The sequence below is a fragment of the Mirounga angustirostris genome, unplaced genomic scaffold, assembly GCF_029215605.1.
Source record: "Mirounga angustirostris isolate CCGP_5_RB_7025 unplaced genomic scaffold, mMirAng1.0.hap1 SCAF_1, whole genome shotgun sequence".
NCBI lineage: Eukaryota > Metazoa > Chordata > Mammalia > Carnivora > Phocidae > Mirounga > Mirounga angustirostris.
In genome coordinates this window covers 19,920,185-19,942,243 of record NW_026991709.1, presented here as the reverse complement: position 1 = coordinate 19,942,243, position 22,059 = coordinate 19,920,185, and positions in this window count along the sequence as shown.

Below are 22,059 nucleotides of genomic sequence, written 5' to 3'. Positions count from 1 at the left end.
TACCTAAGGAAGGAACAGTTTCTCCTGATTAACTAAAGACTTTCCAAACTTATATTAGACGCCTCATAAAATGGCAGCCAAAAAAATCCCTACACGTTTAGTCTGTTCAGGCTGCTATTACAAAATACCATAAACTCGGTGGCTTATAAATAACAAAAATTTATTCATCACACTTTGGAGGCTGGAAATACAAGATCAGGTGCCCACATGGTCAGGTTCAGATTCTCTATCTGCTGAGGGAGGGTTTCCTGGTTCATAGATGGCTTTCTTTTCATTGTATTCTCAATATGGTAAAAGGGACAAAGGAGCTCTCTTAAGCCTCTTTTATAAAGTACTAATCCCATTTATGAGGCTCCACCCTTATGACCTAATCATCTCCCAAAGCTCACCTCCAAATACCATCACGTTGGGGGTTAGGTTGCAAAATATGAATTTGCTGAGGGGACACAAATATTTAGTCCACAGGTCTGGGTTTAACTAGATGCTGTTGATGTGAATGCCAATTCCTTCTGAGATTAAAACCTTTCTAATTAATTGACTAAGTCCATTAAAAGACTCTCCTTGTGGAGCTTACACCTGAACAGGACTTCAAGAACCTGGAGAAGATTTTTCAACAGCCACCTTCTTTGGGCATCCCCACTACGAAAGTCTATATATGAGCGAACTGGTATCCTTGGAATTTTAACTCAACTTCATGGCAAACATAAAAATCCATGCTTACTGTGACTTCATCCGTGAACAGATTACAAAGGCCTTGGTCCTTTGTTTTAGGGCAATAGCTCCAAAAATTATCAATGTTTTTACCTGAACTAGTTCTAGGCTCCCCACTTGATCTCATGGTTCTTCACGTGGTTCATGTATTACCATGACTAAGGAAACAACACCTTAAAGCCAGGAGATTAACCTGTTATCAGAATCTATTGTCACCTCTCTGTCACATTACTAGTCCCCACAATGACACCCTGAATCCTGCCACTCTCCAGGCCTTACCAGAGTAGGATACTCACTAAAGTCATACTCACTTAGGGACATTTATCTTGCTTAGATGAAAGATTCCCACTGAGAACACTGACCTAATATTATTTGTTGATGGATCATGCTTCAATAGTGAAACTACCGATTCATAAAAAGCATGTGCTATCACTAATAAAAACTCTCCTCTATTATACAGATCTGAGATAAAATTTCAGATGGAAGACATATTGTACAAACTAGGGTTTGTCAACTAATCAATGGCCATAGAGTGCACACACAGACAAATAACAGGCCTGCTTTTTGAGCAGTATATGGCCTTGTTAGTGTTTACACAGTCAGTAATAGCCAGAGCCATACCAAGTGTTTCTCTTGATCACAATCTCTTGTTTTTAGAAGTAGAGAAAAAGCATTATTCATAAATTTGTTACACTCGTTGTAACTTGACAGGCTTTTATATATAATTTTTAAGTCACACCAGTATGACACAGTCTCTTGATAATTATCAGATGGAATTACAAGTGGCAGATAAATACTCCTATTTTGATGAATCTATTTGATTGTTAATCTAGTAACTACTAGACAGAATAACCATCAATGTTTTCGGTGTTTGTTGAACACCTACTACTCATCGGCAGAGCGTATTATTTGCTTCACTGCACAGCGGAAGAAAAACTAAGACATTATATTAAAGAAACAAGAACATACACTGAATGCTTAGTGCATTAACAAAGTCCTTGATGACTAATGCCAACAAACCTAGGGAGATTATTTACATAAAAATAGACACTAGCTTTATATTACCATTCCCAAGCATTTACATCAGTATGGAGTGACATAATATAATAATATTATATATATAATATATAATATATAATATAATAACTATATAATATAATAACTTGCTTCTGTATGTTCCATTATTCTGGAATCAATGGTTAGTTTTAATCAACACCATTTGTCTTATAAAGAGAAATGTATGTTCTAGTGTTTTCTTTAAAAGGAGGTTGTATTTTGCATATGAAGATAAAATTGAACAAATGTTCATTTTAATAAGATTAATATAAAGAGACAGAACTCAGAGCTTTAATATAAAGAGTTTTCCTTATATAAAATAAAAAATGAATGATACCAAGTTTTAGATAATTTTAAACCATTTAAATTTCCACCCAAGTGTAGAATGGAAAAAATCAAAAAATGAAACACAGGAACATGATGTTCATCTTCAGTTATCCACAATACAGTTAACCCTGACAGCTTAACTACAAAATTTTATAATAATCATACTTTCAAGATACTAGGTATAGTTTTCTATGATGGTAACTTAATTTATTAATCACAGTTTGTAGGATGTTAGTTTGACATGGAGAAGTGTACTAAAAGCATTTTTAAGTTGCTGAAACCAAAATATCATGTCCACTTTCCATTTTCACTTTTGCAGTAAGAACAGATTACTTGTGGTAATGGGGAAAAAAATGTGTTACAGTTTACAATGGCAAAAATGTATATATTATGAATTTAAGTAGACAAGTAATAGTATCTTTCCAGGACTACAACCATCCTACAATTTCTCAAAAACTTATTGTTCAGTCCTGTGGATGTTATTTCACACATACACACACACACACACACTGATAGTTTTGTTGGTTGTTGGTTGATGTTGCTCTTATACAAATACTGGAGCAGACTGTGCTATAAAATTTTGGAAAGTGGCATGCTCAGTTTGAGTGGGAGGTGTTACAGTGTGGCCTCTCTTTCTACCATTCCATAAGGATATTCGTAACTACAACCTTTCTGTGCCAAGCTCGGGAACATTATATTCATTTTACTATTTAAAGCTCCATTGAATAGAACATAATAAGTAAAATTCTGTCCAAATGGTGAGTAGTGTTTTTCTTCAAATAAAATAAATTCTCAAGCCAAGTATGTATCATTCATTCCATCTAATAAATTATTATATTTATTCTACTTAAAAAGTTAAGTTTCTTATAATTGTAATTCCTCTAATTTTATTCTTAATAATATACATTTGCCATTTTGTAAATGGGCCCTCCTTTTTTGAATGGTGCTCACCTCTTTGTTCTCAAAAAATAGATCCATCTGAAAATGTCAGTGTTTGTGTCATAACATTATGCAGTGCTATTTGTGAAGTATTTTTAAATTCTCTGTTCATGAGCTATCCAGAAAGAGATTTTGAAAAGATTGAAGGTTGTGCCTTTCACATTTAATTTCTAGAGACTGTAGAGTACAACTTCCAAGGTACAAGTAAGGAATCTTTGTTGTTGTTGTTAATTACTGCACTTTTTATGAGATCAGAAAAATTGTTCGTGATAAAACACAAACCCTTAAAAGTCTGTCAAAAGCTCAATTGTCACCTTAAAAAATTTTTGATGTTTTTATATCAATAAAAATATGATTATTACATAAATTTAAAATTCTAAATTATAAAGCACATTTAATTTTTGGTGCTGTAAATCTTTAAAGCAATACATTTAGGCTAATATTTAGGCTGAAATTCTATAAATTTGCACTAAAATTTGCATTCATTGATATCATTTTTAAATAATCTGGAAAAATTTATTTTGTTAATTTTCTTACTTTTAATCTATTAACTTCAATGAATCTAGATATCATTGTCTAATAAGTGTTATAGATAAAATGTATTGTTATCACCTAGAATCACAAATGAAACAAATTAAAATGTAGTTATCTAAGTTATTTATTAAAATTGTAGAGAATGTGAATATCTCAAGTTCTTAAAATAAATCATACACATGGGATTAGCAGCAGTGATTCTGATAACCTATATCAAGTGAACTCATTGTATGGTAAGTAAAACTGCAATTTTTATTTGAATATAGGAACTAATATTTGCATAAAATATAATTTTATATAGTAGCAATACTAAAAGAAAAACTGGATTTTATTTTATTTACTTATTTTTTTAATGAACTAGCAGTATTAGTTAGCTCATAAGAATTTAGGTGTTGATGGGTTGCCATTAACTTAACTATCTGCCTTTGCCTTTGTTCTTTGAAGTCTACTGAACTTTGGAGTTATTATTTTTTTTTCTTAAGAAACTAAAAAATATGTGAGAATATTTAAACAGAGAACATGATATATATCTTTTCATATGAACCTAGTATTGTAGTAATGCAATTTTTCTTGCACTTATTTTAATATATTACTTATCTAGAGTTTTCTACACAAACAATTTTTAGGCTTGCAGGATGGTGATCATGTTTTATGCTTTTAAAATCATAATACAACGGTTAGCATTTTACTTTAAATACCCAGACAAATACCCAGACAAATCTAAAATGCAAATTAGGAGGTCAGTATGAAAATGTTCAAGTCCTAGAAATTTAGTGTATGGTTAACTTTTCTGGAATAATTATTTCAGAAAGTTTTATATAACTTACTGAAATATTTTCCCGAAAGCAAGCACAGTATTCTTTTTTATTTTCATGGTTATCATTTATATTTGGGGGAAGCTATTTAATTTATGGATGCTGGCTTGCTCATCTACAAGCTTCTAATGAATATTAAATATACTAACACATGTAAATTTCAGTTCAGTGACTGACCAACACTGACCATTCAGTACATATTAACTATTGTTAAAACTATTCTACACATCTGTATTTTAAAATGCACTGAGGCCTGACTATAATATAGTCAATATCACCTTCATTTTCCTCCCACTATCCTGCATATACTTCTATTGCAACTTTCACAAAATGATATCATATTCAGAGATTATTTTTTACTCTGAGATACTCATCGTTTCACGTCTAAAATTGTCAGGTCTTTTCATTCTCTTCTGGGTTAGCAGTTAATGAAGATTCCCAGCAGAGTGTAAAGGTGGCAATTATAGCAGAGTTTTTGAGCTGCAGAGCCTGAGTTGAAAAGCAAATTCTGTCTTAATCAAAGCCCCATCAAGAAAGTGATAGCAAAGGATAAAGCAGTAGCTACACTGGGGTGGGTATTTGTCATGGAAACACTGCTGTTCTTAGAGACCTGACGACGTCTATTCTCAAATAGTCACATTGAGGGGAATATATCCGTTCTTGTTCTTAGGCTCATTCATTTGTTCTGTTCTTGAGATATGATTTACTTCACATTTTCGATAAGAGGAGATTAATAAGATTATTCTTTATGTTTTTTTATCACTGAAGTAAATATAGTCATTAAATATAATTTGAAAATCACTGGAGCAGTAAAAAAAGCTTGTATATGACATGCTATTTAATGATATACTTATTCTTAAAGTTGCCTCAAAATGTATGTTCATATTTCCGTGTATCTAAAAATTTTATATAGCACTCATTGGAAGCTTGGAGATGCACCAGCCAATGTCCATCAATTAAACAGATTTCAAAAGATCCGAATGACAAAAATATGAAAGCAGGAAGTTGATTCTAAGTCTGATTCTAAACTTTGATTTATACAAAGTTTAATAACTTTGTTATTGGAAAACTGTTTTCCAGTGGAGAATAATAAAAACATAACGATAATAATAAGACTTCTTTAAGAATTATCTCAGAAGTAGAATTTGCATTTCACAGATGTCTCATTCTCAGGGTAAATATTGGATAATGTTTAGCATATTAACTACTCATTGTCTTAATAACATTTTTAGTTACAGTTCATATTGAAGTAATTTAATTTACAACAGGGTTGTGGCAACCAGGTAATCTTTTTCTAAGGAGAAAGGCTACTAATCACAAAGATTCTCCATAAACTACTTGGCTGTCTCCAGACTTGCAACCAGTGTCTGAAACAAATTTGTCAATGTAATTTCGTCGATACTTTTAAAGAAATTGATTTAACACTTAAAAATGTCTGTTTAAATGTAAAAAGGATTTCTCCAAGTTTCAAATGTTAAAATGTGTGATACCTATATCAAATTTATATTTAAATAAATAAAGACTTTGCATAGCACTTTAAAAAGTTGTCATAAAAAGCATAAAGTAATAAAAAAGATCGAGAGCATCAGACACAATATGGGTAGGTACAAGTCTTAACAGTTAAAAATATTAAATCAATATATTAATTAAAATGAAATAGGTGCAATAAATTCTCTAAGAATAATATATACAGCTGGTCAAGGGCAGAGCTTAAGTTAGAACTCATCTCTTCCGCTTCTTTTTCCAGCTATTTCTTCAAAATAGTCATATCATTTGTATTTTCAGCTGGTCATTAAAAATTGGTACATTATACCTAATAGGAGCAACATTTAGTATTTATCTATAATTTCACCTACAAAATATACTTCAAAATTATACTAAATTTTCTGAAAATTGAGATAGAGTTTGGTTGTTGAAATATCCTCACTTGTTTGTAAAATTAGGTGCATCCCAAGTATTTGTTTGCCAAGATGGAGGCAGGGTCGACAACAATAAAACAAAAAAGAAGATTAAGAAATGGACAAAGGACTTGAATAAACATTTCTCCAAACAAGATAGACAAATGGCCCATCAAATGAAAAGATGTCCATCATCACTAATCATTAGAAAAATGCAAGTAAAAACTATGAGATGCCACTTTACGCCCATTTGGATGGTTATTATTAAAACAAACAAATGAAACAGAAACAGAAGCAAACAAAACCCCCCAAAAATAGCAGGTATTAGCAAGGACATGAAGAAGGCAGAACCCTTGTGCATTGCTGGTGGGAATGCAAAATGGTGCAGTCACTGCTGAAAGCAGTATGGTGATTCCTCACAAAATTAAACATAGAATTACCAGCAATTCCACTTCTGAGTATATGCGTAAAAGAATTGAAGCAGGGACTCAAAAAAATATTTATATGCACATCTTCATAGCCGCATTACTCACAATGGCCAACAGGTGGAAACAAACCAAGTGTCTGTTGACATAAAATTAGGTATATACATAGAAAGAAATATTGTTCAGCCTTGAAAAGGAAGACAAATTCTGACACATACTACAGCATGGATGACTCTTGAAGAGAGTGTGCTAAGTGAAATAAGCCAGTCCAAAGGGACAAATGATGTAGGAGCTTCCTAGGGTAGTCAAATTTGTAAAAATAAAAAGTAGAATGGTGGTGGCCAAGGACTGGGAGGAGGGGGAAATGGGGATTTAGTGTTTAATGGATTCAGAGTTTCAGTTGGGGAAGATGAGAAAGTTCTGGAGATGGATGGGGTTAATTGTTGCCCAACAATGCGAATGTACTTTATGTTACAAAACTGTATACTTTAAAATAATTAAAATGGCAAATTTTAGTTTATGTCTTTTTACCATGGTAAATTCATATGTATGAGAGAGATGAATTTCACATGATTTTAATTTATGGTATAATTTTGTACTCCCCCCCAAGAAAACTATGTACTTAGCTTTATTCTAATAAGCCGAATAAACTACTTAGCAGACAAATGTTTTGATTTTTCATGAAGAAAATTATATAAATGTATGAGAATGATTGTCCTATAAAGTTCCCAAAAGAGTCCATGTGGAGAGTCCTAATTGTCATTTCCAGAAAAGGATTTAAATGAGCATCAGCATCTTTGTGAACTGAAGTAATTAAGATCTGTGCTGTTTCATTCTTGCTTCAATATGTAATTAAAGCTAGTTGTTGTTTTTTTCTCTCAGCTGGTTACATTTCTGAGTCAAATAAAAAATTTTTATATGAATGATTCTTCAAGTTAAATTGGTCCCACTCAAAAATATTTCTTCTCAGGAACGCAAACTGAACATCGCCATAAACACGAATCACTATCTGAGAGAAAAGTCAGAATGTATATCGAATTGAATTGAATGTAAATGGTCATCTCTTACAGATAAGCTCCTCAAGTGTCCTGTACAAACGTTTGCTTTACCTGTAAAAAAAGATATCTCACTGGTTAATCATGGGGGTTTGCCTAATACTGTGCTTTGTTGATATTTCCGTAAATAAAATACTACAATGACTATGAGTGTAACATCTAATATCCAATACATTTTTAAAATTTTAGCTTTAGCAAAGTGATGACATGCATTATCTTTAAATATTTGCTTCAAAATAAGAGAAACTGTGTCAAGGAAGGATTGTCCAAAAAAAAAAAAGAAAGAAAAGGATATATTGACGTGACATGATGAGAAAAGCAGTGTGAACTGGAAGCTGAAAACTCTCAGTTCTCTTCGCCATAAATTAACTTCGTGGCCGTGAGTCTACTAATCTAATATCTCAGAGTGGCACTTAAACTCACTAAATAAGCAGAGTAGACTTGAATAAGAAGGTGTGAATTTGATACAAAGCCCTCTTTTTTGGCGCTTAAAACATTTTTTTAAATACAGAAAAGTTGATGATTTTTAGTCTCTCAGCCATTCTATATAATCTGGCAAAGTTATGCAGTTGAAAATGACAAACTTGACCCATTCTTTCAAAGCTCAAGGGCTTAAATAATTTTTCTACGTCAGATTTTCTAGACCAACTGCTGTGCTGGAACATTCAGGGAGAGATCATTTCTTGGCACTTGAAAGGCCTGGGTTTGATCTGTAGAAGAAGATAAGAGTCCTGGTGCAAAAGTCAAAGAGATGGTCCCAACCTTGTCAGGGAAACTTTACAGGTCAGCACTAATATTCCCTGGGTTTTAATCAGAAATGGGACTAAGAAAATTGTCCTAATGCCATACACATGTTAAATATTACCTGAGGCCGAAGTTTGGACTGACTATTGTCATGAGTGACTAAATAAAGCCAGAGAGAAGAAAGAGAATAAAACGTAAGGGATATGTTGTTGTTGTTGTTGTTGTTGTTGTTGTTTTTCCTTGAAGAGTTTATTCCCCTGAACCTACATTTCCAATTATTACAGAGTAAATTTTAGAATGGAAAAAAAAAAAAGAGGTCCTTCTTCCAAAATTTCATGGCAAAGCTATAAAATGATTTTTGGTTTGATGTTTCCTGCAGCTACAGCTGATGAGGAAGAAGTAGGTCAAGGTGAATATGCTTAGTTGGCTTTCTCTGAGAAGCTGAGTGAAATGGTGAGCCTGTCAGTGTAAAAACCTACTCCCAACAAGGGGACAAAAGATTCTATGGAAAGCATGGTTCATTAAGAACATACACATTTTTGCTGTTCTTTTCTATCAGTGCTACCATTGGCCAGTTTTCCTTTCTTTAAGAGTAGAAATTAGCAGACACTAGACTTTCCTACTGCAAGAATGCTGTTTTTAAGTCATTTGTCTTCTGTCACTTTTGCCTAACATGGGAAAAGTGGATGTTAGTGTCCCAAATATCAAATTTCCTTGTGACAATATGATGCTTTCATGAATGTTGTATCAAGAAGGCAACAATGAAAAAGTGTGACAGTATATTTTTTTTAACTCAAGCACAACTGTTAACAAATATTAGACGGAAGCTTCATAAAGTTGACTTTGGATGATACAACCTAAATATTTAGAGCTGCTGACTTATGAAATCTCATTAGAAATCTGAAATTTGGCCTTTTTTCCCCTCCAGGTAATTTGTGACACAGTTGTTTCATATACTGTGTTCTGAGAAGCATCGAAATAAATACTAACCAAGCAATAGAACAAATAAGCACAAGACAACCATGTAGACCTTTCCCACGTGAGCAACAGTGGATGTTGGGTTCCTGAAAGCTACTGTGTCATCTTTTCTGAGGTGGCCTTGCTATGCTGATCTCCAACTATCAACATTTCTCATTTTATCAGTTCTTTTTGGGGGAAACAACCTGGAGGATGTGATTCTTTCTGTTTGAAGAAGTTCAAAGTACTCTCAGATTTAACCATAAATACAGAACTTTAAAATGTTTTGCCCATTATTTTTATTCAAGTTTATGGAAAACTTACTATAAGAAATTTTGAAAGCTGCACTTAAATTATTTAAGATAAAGTAATCAATTATTGGACCCCTAAAGGAATCTTTTAATCTTTTTAAGCTATTAAAATGATACCTGGAAATAACATTTTAACTTAAACAGTAAATGAATGGAGATTCTTGGTCTTATAGCTTTGTTAGAGTACCAATAATAAGCCATTGAAATAGCTATGGGAGCCAAGGTTTAATATTAAAACTGTCCCTAAGCAAATATCTAAGACAAAACACCCAATACTCTCAAATTTCTCTTGACTTTTCAGTCTCATTGTAGAACCATTAATAGAGTTTACTCCACTGTCTTGGAAAAAGAGTGTCAGGTATTATTTTTCCATTTTTTGTACAATTTAACGAATCATATAGGTGGCTGACCTGTCCCACTCTGTTAGATTTTATTAAGCATATACTCCTCATCCTCATTTTAAACTTCTGCTAGCAGTCAGGTTACTGGAAATGACATGATTACTCATTCATTCTAAGATGCTTATGATTAATATGTGATTACTGTGTTACCTCTTAAATAGGAAATTGCAATCATTAAGGGACAAAGATTCATCCTAAATAAGTTCTAATCATATTATTTCAGGTATCAGTAATAGGCTTGCAGATTAAGAGATTTGGGCCATTTAGATCTGGTCATTGCGTGTAGGTGTGTGTAGTTTCACTTAACATAATGCATTTCTATTCTAATTATGTAGTTAAATATAATTTTAACCATATTCAATATGAAGATATATTTTCAGCAAGACATTTTTAACTAAAATGTTTCTATGAATAGTATTTTAGAATAGTATATATATACTGTTACAGCTGAAAAAAATCACAGGGATAAATCACTTAAATTCTATAAGAAATGTACATTAAGGAACAGATAATGGGGATAATAAAGGTGACTACTCCCTGGCTCCTTTAAAATTTGTGTGTATAAATATACACATATGTATATATATATTATATGTAATAAAATATGTAGAATAGAATATGCATTATATTATAAATACAACACACATTAAATAAACATTGTATATGTACTAGGTGATGCATAATAAAACAATAATACATATATGTATATGTACATCATTATACATACACACGTGTTCATATGTATTATACATACATACATGTGTTCTTCATACTACAGTGAATCTTTAGAAGCTAAATTAGTATATAAGTATTATGGGCTCTTAAAGGGCTCTCTCTATGAAGAATAGCAAAATACACATTTCAGAGGTCCTAAAATTGTTTAATTTTTATGGGCTGGTATCATAGACAGTGAATTGGTCAGATTCTTAGAAACTAAAGTGATGAGTACCTGCCCAAGTATATCATAAAGGCTAAAGAAAATTGAAAGGTCAATGTAAGGCCTTTCACAGAGATATTTCATAGTCTTCTAATGGCAGAAGTGGTATTAAATGCCAAAGAGTGACAGATTTTTTAAACTTCTGTTATTTTAATGTATTTTTATTTCTTTTTAAAGATTTTATTTATTTTAGAAAGAGAGATAGAGTGTGAGTGGGGGTAGGGGCAGAGGAAGAGGGCTAGAGAGAGAATCTCAAGCAGATTCTGCACTGAGTCCAATGCAGGGCTCATTCTCATGACCCTGAGATCATAACCAAGAGTTGGGTGCTTAACTGACTGAGCCACCGAGGCACCCCTTTAATCTATTTTTAAGAAAATTAAACTAGTACTATTTCACCTTTAAAGTAAAAATTTTATAACAAAGCACATTTTAAACTTGACTCAGTATTTGCATTTGTCCAATATTTTCATTTGGACAAATTTGGAATTTGATAAATGTAATAACTCTAAGAATAAGTGGAAAACGTATGCCAACAACAAAGTAATTTATGTAGCATTAAATATGTGTTAATCATTGTACTAAGGACTTCCCATATGGTATCTCATTAGTCCCAAAACAAGTATGTGACATAATTGCATCACCTACTCTGTTCAACTAGCACCTACAAATTCAGATTCAGGTTAACTACCAAACTAAACTCATAAACACAATATACCTCACCCACCACATCTACTTAGATTTATAAAAGAATATGGGTCAGGTAATTGCACAGCAGAGTAAGACCTTAGGACTTAAGGGCCCAGCTTCAGCTATTCTAGTCACTCTGTATTTGGGATCTATGTGATCACACACACACACACACACACACAATTGAGTGGGCATGAGTCATGTAGTTAGAGAAAACTTTCTAAGTTTTTCTAGCTTTTGCATATTGTTAATAACTTAGCTCTCACTGGTACCTGGCCAGCTCTCATTCATTAAATTCTCAATCAAGCCAGCTCTGCATGGGTGGTAAAGCATATGATAAATCCACATAAGGTTGCATTTTTAAGTTTGTTTTTGTACACTCTCAGCTTTGAAATGAAATGGTCTGATGAAATGTAGCCTTGAGGACAAAATTAAGACCCAATATGTTGTTATATTTACTGGAGTTCTCAGCAGTGTCTTTATAGTCACAATGGAAACTTGAAGTAGAATATGACTATTCATATCAGGATCTGTTTAAAGCTAACAAGAAGTACTTCAAAAGCTCCCATATAATTTACTGCTTTTTAGGGGAGAGCTGACTCAGTCTGGAATACTCTTTATCCAATGCCATCTTTAGCTGATTTATTTCCTGTTAGAATTCTGTAAAAATTTTAACCAAATTAATCATCTCAGTGAGCAACCAGGAAATATGTCACTTTTCAGTGTAAAGATACATAATTTAGAATCTCAAGGACCAATCACAACATCTTCCCATGTAGGAAAATCCATGGACCAGAATAAGGTGTTTGCTTTTGCATCCTAGTTTTTGTTTTGTTTTTTGTTTTTTGTTTTTTCTTGCTTTGTTTTTCTGTGTAAATAACTGGCTTTTTCTAGCAGGCATGAGCATGGCACACTTTAATTCTTCTTTGGAATTCTCATGGAATATTCATAATTCATTGCCCTGCACATAAATATCCTGTCACCCGACAACCTAGGGCTCATAAGCCTCACAATACAATGAAGCCATAAATTTCTGAACATCACGTTGGAATTGAGAGCCCAATTCTTCCTGTAACGTCAGTTATATTGTCAGTTCTGTCCACATATAGACATTCTTGTCTACTTAACTTTACCATCTACAGAGTGAATGCCAGCAGAATTACAACCTTGGATCTTTCAATTTATGAACTTCTTTCATTAAAGAAGGTGACATGCTTGGCTTTACTGGCGGAGGAGAAAATTGTCCAATTTCAGATAATTTAGCAATAGAGGCTATCAGTTCTTCTGAGGGTTTTAGTGTAAGTCCCAAATATAGATATGATCATGGCCATGATGTTCTCAACCAGAGCCACTGGTAATGACTTACTTCTATATATACTATTTCGATTTTTATCTTTGAGCTTTTGCCAAGCTGTTCCATCTGAGTGGAATATAGCATTGAAGTGACCCTTGATATAATTGAAATTTTGAATCCAGGGTTGGCTACATCATTCGTGAGCCCCAGGGAAAAATAAAAATATGGGGCCCTCTGATCAAAATATATTAAGAATTTCAAGCAATGGCAGCAGAACATAAGACATGGCGCTCTTCTGAATGTGGTGCTATGTGCAGGTAGCGCACCATGAATCTCAGAATCATTTCATGTCTCTCAGTAATTGAGCTGTCTTTACCAAAGCTATGTAACAGGCCAGCAATTGACTCTCAAGAGGATCCTAGTGAGCCATGGCATAAGGGAAGCTGTCAATCCCAAATCCCCCTGGAACCTGTATGGCAGTCCTGTTTTCCACCACCTCCAGTCTGCACGTCCTCACAGAGCAGATAGTCCACGTTGTTATGTAGAAATCAATAAATGCTACGTAGCGATCAGCTGAAATTGTGCTTGAGTCTTTTGATGAGGAGGGTTGTTTTGCTAGGAGATCTTATCTGAAGAAGCAGAGTAGGAGGGAAACTTGCCATTAGGTCAGTTTGAGGCAGTCTTTGAGGTCTTTCTTACACCACAAAGCAGTCAACATAAAATATTAAACATCGTGAACAGTTTCACCGTATGTGGTGAAGCAGAGGCTGTTGGTGGAACTGGGTTATTCAAGTCCTAAAAGCTATCTGGGAACCATCTGCTTTTCTCATTGTAAGTCAAGCAAAACTGTGTTACAGTGTGTTGTTGACAATTAAATCCCCTCTTTCAAACATTTACTTTATGACTAATGTTTGATATTCACAATAGAGAAGATGTGGGACAATTCTAAAGCTCCCTAATTAATGTGATCAATTAAAATTGGCAAAAGATGTAAATGTCCACTGTCTAACCATAGAACGGCTCTGTTCTCTATTCCTACAATACATCTATTTCAATTACACACTCACATATAGGTATTTTTTCTAATTTTACAAACGTTCTTTTTACCATAATTATATTACCTTCCGTTACACAATCATCGTACCTTCAAATTTTACTTTCAATCTCCTATTACTGTTCTTTTATCCTCCTATAGGGATTACAGTTCACTGTGAGCTAGTTTCTAATAATCCCAAACGATTCTGTTTATCTGCCTTCTGCCATTCAGTTTTATTTATTATAGATGCAACTGCATTGCTCTGCTGAGGATCTGCAGCCGTCTTATCCAAATTCTACTTTTAATATTTAGCTCCAGGAATCATTGACAGAACTTTCATCACATCAAACCAACAACAATTTATCAAATATCCTTGCATCGAAGTCTTACCTGAACTTCCCTCTCCAAACTTTCACTTAGTCGAGGCTGCCTCTGACATACTGATGTGAGGATGTGACATTGTTCCTGCTTCTGACCCCACTCTGCATCATGCTCTCACTCTATAAGCACCAACAGGCTTTAGATCAAACTGACAATCAAATTGTCTAGACAAAACAGGCTTCATGCAGTGCTCCTTTAAAAAAAAAAAAAAAAAGATTTATTTATTTATTTGAGAGAGAGAGCGCACGCAAGCTTCTCTCCGCATGGGGCAGTGGCAGGGAAAGAAGCAGACTCCCTGCTGAGCATGGAGCCCCACGTGAGACTTGATGCAGGGGTCAAACTCATGACCCTGATATCACGCCCTGAGCTGAAATCAAGAGCTGGTCTACTGACTGAGCCACCCAGGTGCTCCAACTTTTTTTTTTTTTTTTCAATTGTATGAAAGCATAGAGAACAGGAAAAAATGCAGCATTCTCAGCAACAGTATATTGGAATTCTTGTAATTTCCAAAGAGAGCTTCCAAATGTCCCCAGATCACTGAGGTTCAGACACACATGGTCACAGGAGAAACCTGAGTGCATACCAATAACACCAATACAGAGAGGCAAGCCATAAACTCAGGGAACCATTTAGATTTCAAACCTTGCTAGTTATGAAGCCTCTCAGAAATACCGATTAGATCCATTTTTTTGTCACAGCTGTATCTTATTACTACTTGCAATGCATTTCTTGATTTTAAAAAAGTTTCATAAATGGGCACAAGTTCATAGGTGTATAGGCCAAATTCTCACTTATCTTGAATTCCTTAAGTAAGAGTTGTAAGAACTATTCTGCCAAGGACCTAATCCTTAGGTATCTCTAAGGAGAACACACAATTACTAGAATCAGTTGTTAGTCAATTTCCTCCACTAACTTGCTTGAAAATTTTAAATGTCATCTTTGTTGTCTAGGAGTTTGCTAAATAAGATTAAATATATTTTTTTTTCCTAAGCAGTTCTGCCCGAACCGCAGTAAACCCTTTCAATCTGCATACTTGAGTCTGTTCTTCACCTCAGAGAGTAATTCTTCTAGTATTTAAAAAAAAATTAATTCATCATCTCTCTCCATCTGGTACTTTTTACACTTCTTCACCTTCCATTACTCACATATCACACCTTTAATATCTATCCTCTAATTATTTCTTCTTTTTCCCCCAAATGATTGCCATTCATCATATGTTTACTCCAAATCATCTATTCTGCTTGATTTCCATCCCTCTTATCCATGTCTCAACATTGAGCATCTCCTTAGTTCATTTAGAGAATTTTCCTTTAATGATTTGTTAACTTTTTCTTAACAAAGATGATCTGTTTTTCAAAAGCACACTCAAGCAGGCAGCATCCACCCATAATTCTGAGGGACTTAACTCCGGAGGACTCAGCAATTTGGTGTCTCTCTGCTACCTTCCTCAGAACTCTTTCTAGCTTCCCTTCTGATCCAGAGAAGAAAATTTCTATACTGGCCTTCTTCTTCTTGACCAAAGCAGAACCTAGAGTACCTCCCATGCTAGGACACAGAAACTGCTAAACTAAAGCAGATACATAGATTAGATTGGGGGGAAATGACAGGTTGCTTCCTTTTCATATTGCTGTAGTCTTAGTTATATGTTTCTTTGATCTTTGGAAAAAGGTCACAGTCCTATACAAATTGAGCATCTATTTGTAGTGTTGCAGTCTGTCAGGCAACCCACTCTTGGTTTTGACTCAGGTCATGATCTCAGGCTCCTGAGATTGAGCCCCACCTGAGGCTCCCTGACAGCATGGAGTCTGCTTGGATCCTTCTCCCTGTCCCTCTGCCCCTCCCCCTTGCAGTTGCTCTCTTTCTCTCTCTCTCTCTCAAATAAATAAATAAATCTTTTTTTAAAAATTGAGCATCTATTTCTTATACAAAAATGAAAAATCTATAATTGTATTTAAATCCCCATGGTCCTTAATGAGTCAAGATATTTTGCTGTGCAAATGAATGTGACCATATTTGATGTGTAGATCATTAGTATCTCAATGAAATGTTTAAATTATGGCAAATGCTTTTGTAAAACAAAGTAGAAAAAAAAATCATTGAATGTTTTCTTTAAAAATTGATACACTCAAACAAAATATCTAAATAATTATGCTTATAGGGTGCCTGGATGGCTCAGTTGGTTAAGCATCAGACTCTTGATTTCAGCTCAGATCAGCATTTCAGGGTCCTGGGATTGAGCCCCACATTGGCTCTGTGCTCAGTGGGGAGTCTGCTTGGATTCTCTCTCTCTCCCTCTCCTTCTGCCACTCCCCTCGTGTTCATGCTTGCTCTGTCTCTAAAATAAATAAATATTAAAAAAATAAACAGTTATGCCTATAATAGTCTTGATTTTAAGAATAAAATTGTATATTCATCTTGTTTTAAATGAAATATTCTCGAAAAATAGTAAGGTTGTAAATATTTAAAGAGAAATTTAAAATATTATCTAAGTTAATTAGGTAATAACATTGTACAATAAAATATTAACTAAGCTAATTAGATATTATTAAAATACATTAATTTTGTCTAAAATAATATTTCTGAAATATTTGAAATAATGATACACATTTATCAGTAGCATGGACTTTGGAATCAGAGAGATCTGTTTCAATTCCAGGTTTATTTCTATTTTTGTGCCCTTAGACAAAGTACTTAATTCATGTGGTCCCAGTATTTTTATGTATAAATCAGAGGTAATGATCCCACAGTAAATGTCAGTCCCTCCTCCTTTGTCCCTATTTCTCACTTTTCTAAATCACCAATAAATAAATAAAAATGTAAAAGAAAAGAAACAGCTATTTGGTTGTAGCAGATTCTTAAAGACACAACTATCCCCTCCATGCAGAGAAATAAGTAATGTGTCCTTTGTATAGTTATATCACTTATTTATAAATTATGAGGAGGACAGTAATTGATAGATAAAGTCTTCTGTTTGTCTATATGTTTACATGCTTGGACCCTCTATTTTCCCCCCTTGTTATCATGTTCATGGACTGAAACCAGACACCAGGCAGTACTGGAACATGATATTTAATTTAGGGAATACAAAAATAATCCCCACCCAAACTCAGGTCACTAGTTGAGCTAATGGATACAATTATCTTAAGAAACCAACTTGACCGACGATTCAATCATATCACTAACTTCGGTAGATAGCTAGGGTATGGCACATTTAATAATTAGTCAGAAAGCATACACATGATTTGATATCTTAATTTTGGAAAAAAAATTTGAATCTAAAGGATCTCTCTTTTTTTATTTATAGGAGAGATTTATTTTAAGGAATATTACAACATATAAAAACTACAGAAAGCCTTAATTTCCACTCATACAGTGGTAGAGATGCTATAACACACACAAAAACAAACCTTTAAAATCTAGAATGTACAAAGTACTGCACAGTTTGATCACTAAGTCATTAGTTGGTAAGCAAACCTCACAAAACACCTTCATATCAGCCAAGGCCAAAAACACCAAGTACAACACAGTTGAACTGATGGATTTTAAGATGTGGAAAATACAACAACATCACTATACTTTGGGGATCCCTCGTGCCAGAAATAAGGGTTAAGTGAAGACACATTGAGTCTAAAGATTATTGAGAATAATGAAATATCAAATTAACTTAGTATAGGGGCGCCTGGGTGGCTCAGTCAGTTAAGCGTCTGCTTTCGGCTCAGGTCATGATCCCAGGGTCCTGGAATAGAGCCCTCCATCGGGCTCCCTGCTCTGCGGGAGGCCTGCTTCTCCCTCTCCCACTCTCCCTGCTCATGTTCCCTCTCTCACTGTGTCTCTCTCTGTCAAATAAATAAATAAATAAAATTTAAAAAAATTAACAGCATAATACAACTACTTATGCAGACGTCACAAAATATAGATTAATGATCAAATACAGTGAAAAGAACTTTAACAACTGGATTAAAGATTAAACCATAAAAATTTTTAGCTAAAAGAATTATGTGATTCTTAAAGTCAGAAGTAACTCTACATTTCTAACTTACATCCAAAATAGGAATATCTTTTTCATGAAGAAATGTAATTTCTCTTCTGACAAATACCAAAGCAGCATAATATATTTCCACAGAATTAAAGCAAAGAATAGAGCTTCATTGTCCAAGAGAAGAACTATTCCTGACCAATAGTCTTGTGCAGTTTGTATCCTCCAGAGCATATTGAAAGAGAATAATTGTTTCACTGTGTGGGGATTTCATAGATTTGTGCCATTTGCTACAATATATAGCGATTTTATGTTTTACATATGTCCATTTTCTAACATACACTTTGGAGCGTTGCATTAATTCTGAATTTTAAAATCAGAAAACATCAACGAATAAACCCTAAAACAGTAATTAGTATTTATATCATCAACATATAGTTCCTCTTTTATAATTATTGATAACATAACAAATAACAGCTTTTTGAGTTAGTCAAAATGTGTCTTTTGTTTAACTGGTTGGAGAAAGTGAGAGAGAGTGAGTGAGAATATGCCATGTGGGTGTATAACTTCCTGTTTGAAATGCATTAGCCAAGTTTCTCACAATTTTTCAGTTTCCATATAAATAACTTTGCTTGGTTAGTGATGTCATACCACTGCAGAGTAATACTATTTATTCTCAAATTATTATATGATACACCAGAATTTTCAGATATAGCTCTTATAATTTAAGACAGTTCTCATTCTTCCATTTGAACCATTTTAGATTAATTTTAAAGAAAGCGGTACACTAATATACGAGCTGTATTATTTTTTATGTTTTTATTTTATTTAAATATGTTGTATCTTGTTCTGCTGTACAATCACAAATAGGATCCCATCCTCTATTTTCTCTAAAACCTCCAATTTAGATCCTACCTCAAAGGGCTAATGAAAGCAAATCCTTTCAAGACTTTTTCTTTTTCCATTAGGTCATCTGTGAAACACTATGCTGAAATTCATTTAGGTAGGAAAAAATGCACATAACAACAAACAAATATAAAATCCTTTCTTTTGAGATTATAAAAATTTCTGCCAATTTATTGGTCATAATTCTTGTTTCATTTTCTGTTTACACACAGGAAGAGACTTTAAAATTGGAGTCTGTATTTTCCTTGAAAATGAGTATTAACTGTACTTCATACCATATCTTGGCAGTTAGTAGACAATTTGAGAATGGTCTGCTTCTGAACATGAGAGATAACAGGAATCCCACTGAGACCATTGTACAATTGTCCAAGGTGATTTGCTCACAGCCAAAGGAGACAGGGAAAGACAAGTAATGCAGTAGAATTTCAAAGAGTCACACAACTAAATAGATCATTTTCTTTAAAAAAAAAAAAAAGATTTTATTTATTTATTTGAGAGAGAGAATGAGACAAAGAGAGAGAGCATGAGAGGGGGAGGATCAGAGGGAGAAGCAGACTCCCCGCCGAGCAGGGAGCCCGATGCGGGACTCGATCCTGGGACTCCAGAATCATGACCTGAGCCGAAGGCAGTCGCTTAACCAACTGAGCCACCTAGGTGCCCCATAAATAGATCATTTTCATGACTTTATGCATTTCGAAAGGTACTCTTATTATAAATGTAATAATTATTATAAGTATATCAATGTACACATAAAAATGTATGCATACATGTACACATATTTAAAAAGATGAAATCCCCTTCTTGCTCTCATATCCCCCACCACAAAAGCTCAAGAAATACTCACCTTTTAAAGTTTAGTGAATATTTGTGCCAACTTTGTAGCTAGTCACTGAAGGAACTAGGGAGGTGGATAGTAGGGCTACTAGACAGATTTAAGACAGAGATTCAGTACTATCCTCACAGGATTTTGGTACTTGACTAATAAGGTTGCCATGAGGACTGAAAAGTTTGTATATGTGAACTCCAAAAACATAATGAATATTATGTAGGTGTTTCATAAGAAAACACACTAATTAATTAGTTAATTAATTACACAAAGGGTATTTAGTGTACTATCTTGAAAAAAAAAAAATGAAATAGCAGTCTGGAGTGGCAGCCTGAGCTCAGATTTCTATCTCTTACTTACCAGCCATGTGACCTTGGGCAATGTACTTATTGTCCCCTGTGGCTCCCTTTCATTCCTCTTCTGTGAAGTAAGGATGACAAAAGTCCCTGACTCATGAGGTTGTAAGAAGGATTAAATAAATTACTATTTGTTAACTGCGGAGAACACTACATAAGGATTTATGAGATAAAGTGCTACCACTTACAGAATAAAAGATTCCTGAGAAGTCATTGGAACTAAATACCTAAACAAAAAATGAAATACATCTAATCCTGTATATTATATAAGACATAAGGAGAGAAATAACTAGCTTTATGTTGTGTTAACATTTATCACAAAGATGCCAATTCTTCACATACATGTGCATATGTATACAATTCAAGACACCACATGCCTTTTTTTTCTTTTTGCAAACAAGAAGTAACAGTAATTTTAAGATTAAATTTAAAGAATCAAAACACAATAAATCCTTTTACTTAAAAAAATACATAAATAGTTGTTTGCAGAAATTACCTTATCTGATTTTGAATTTACTGTGCTGTTACCTTAATTTAATCAAAAATAAAGCTGGTCATGATTAGGAAAACAGATTAGCGTAACTGAACAGAGATTAACAAAATAAATGACAACATGTGTGTGTATGTGTTTTATGTATATCAAATATATATATGCCAAAACAAAGTAATAAAGTACCCTATAAAATGCAACTTCAGAATACACACACACACGCACACATATTTAGGATATGAATCAGTTAACATTTCTGCCCATAGCATGAAATATCTGGGGACAATATTAGGTATTTGTTGCAAAAGGAACACACAAAAAAATCGTGGATGGATTAAATATTTGAAAACAATAACTATAAAAATGCAAAAAGCTAAAAATTAGCTGTTATCTACTATCCTCTAGATGTTATTTTATGTGTTTTATGTGTATTAACTCATATAACCTTCACAAAGCAACATGTTTTAGGTACAGTTGTTGCCATTTATAATTGAGGAGCCTGAAACACACGGAGTTAAGTAACTGATCCAAGATCATGTAGCTAATAGAGGGTCAAGTCAGTTTAAGTGCAATGATACTGTAGCAAATATGCTTCCCCAGATCTTGGGTCAAGGAAGAGCCCACCTCTCTCTTCCAAGATAGCTTGAATTTCCTTTTCTGTAACAATGACACTTAGAAATATTTTTGTCCATCAGGGCAGATGTTGTTCATGTGGTCCTGAGTATGATACTAATCACTGAGAACAATTTGTGACTTATTTTCAGTCCCTAATAAATAATGGGTGAATGAGTTTCTTACTTCCAAGAGTTGGTCTTCTAAACTGCCACCCCAGATTTCAGGAACATCTGTTGTGCTCTTTGTCATTACTATTTTTTTTTTTTTAATTTAAGGGATTTTTTTTTCTTTTTCTCTCACTATTCCTTTTTGTAGCAAAGTATTTTTCTTTCAAACCTCAATCCAGTTTAGAAATATTACTGATAAAATATTTACAGTTGAC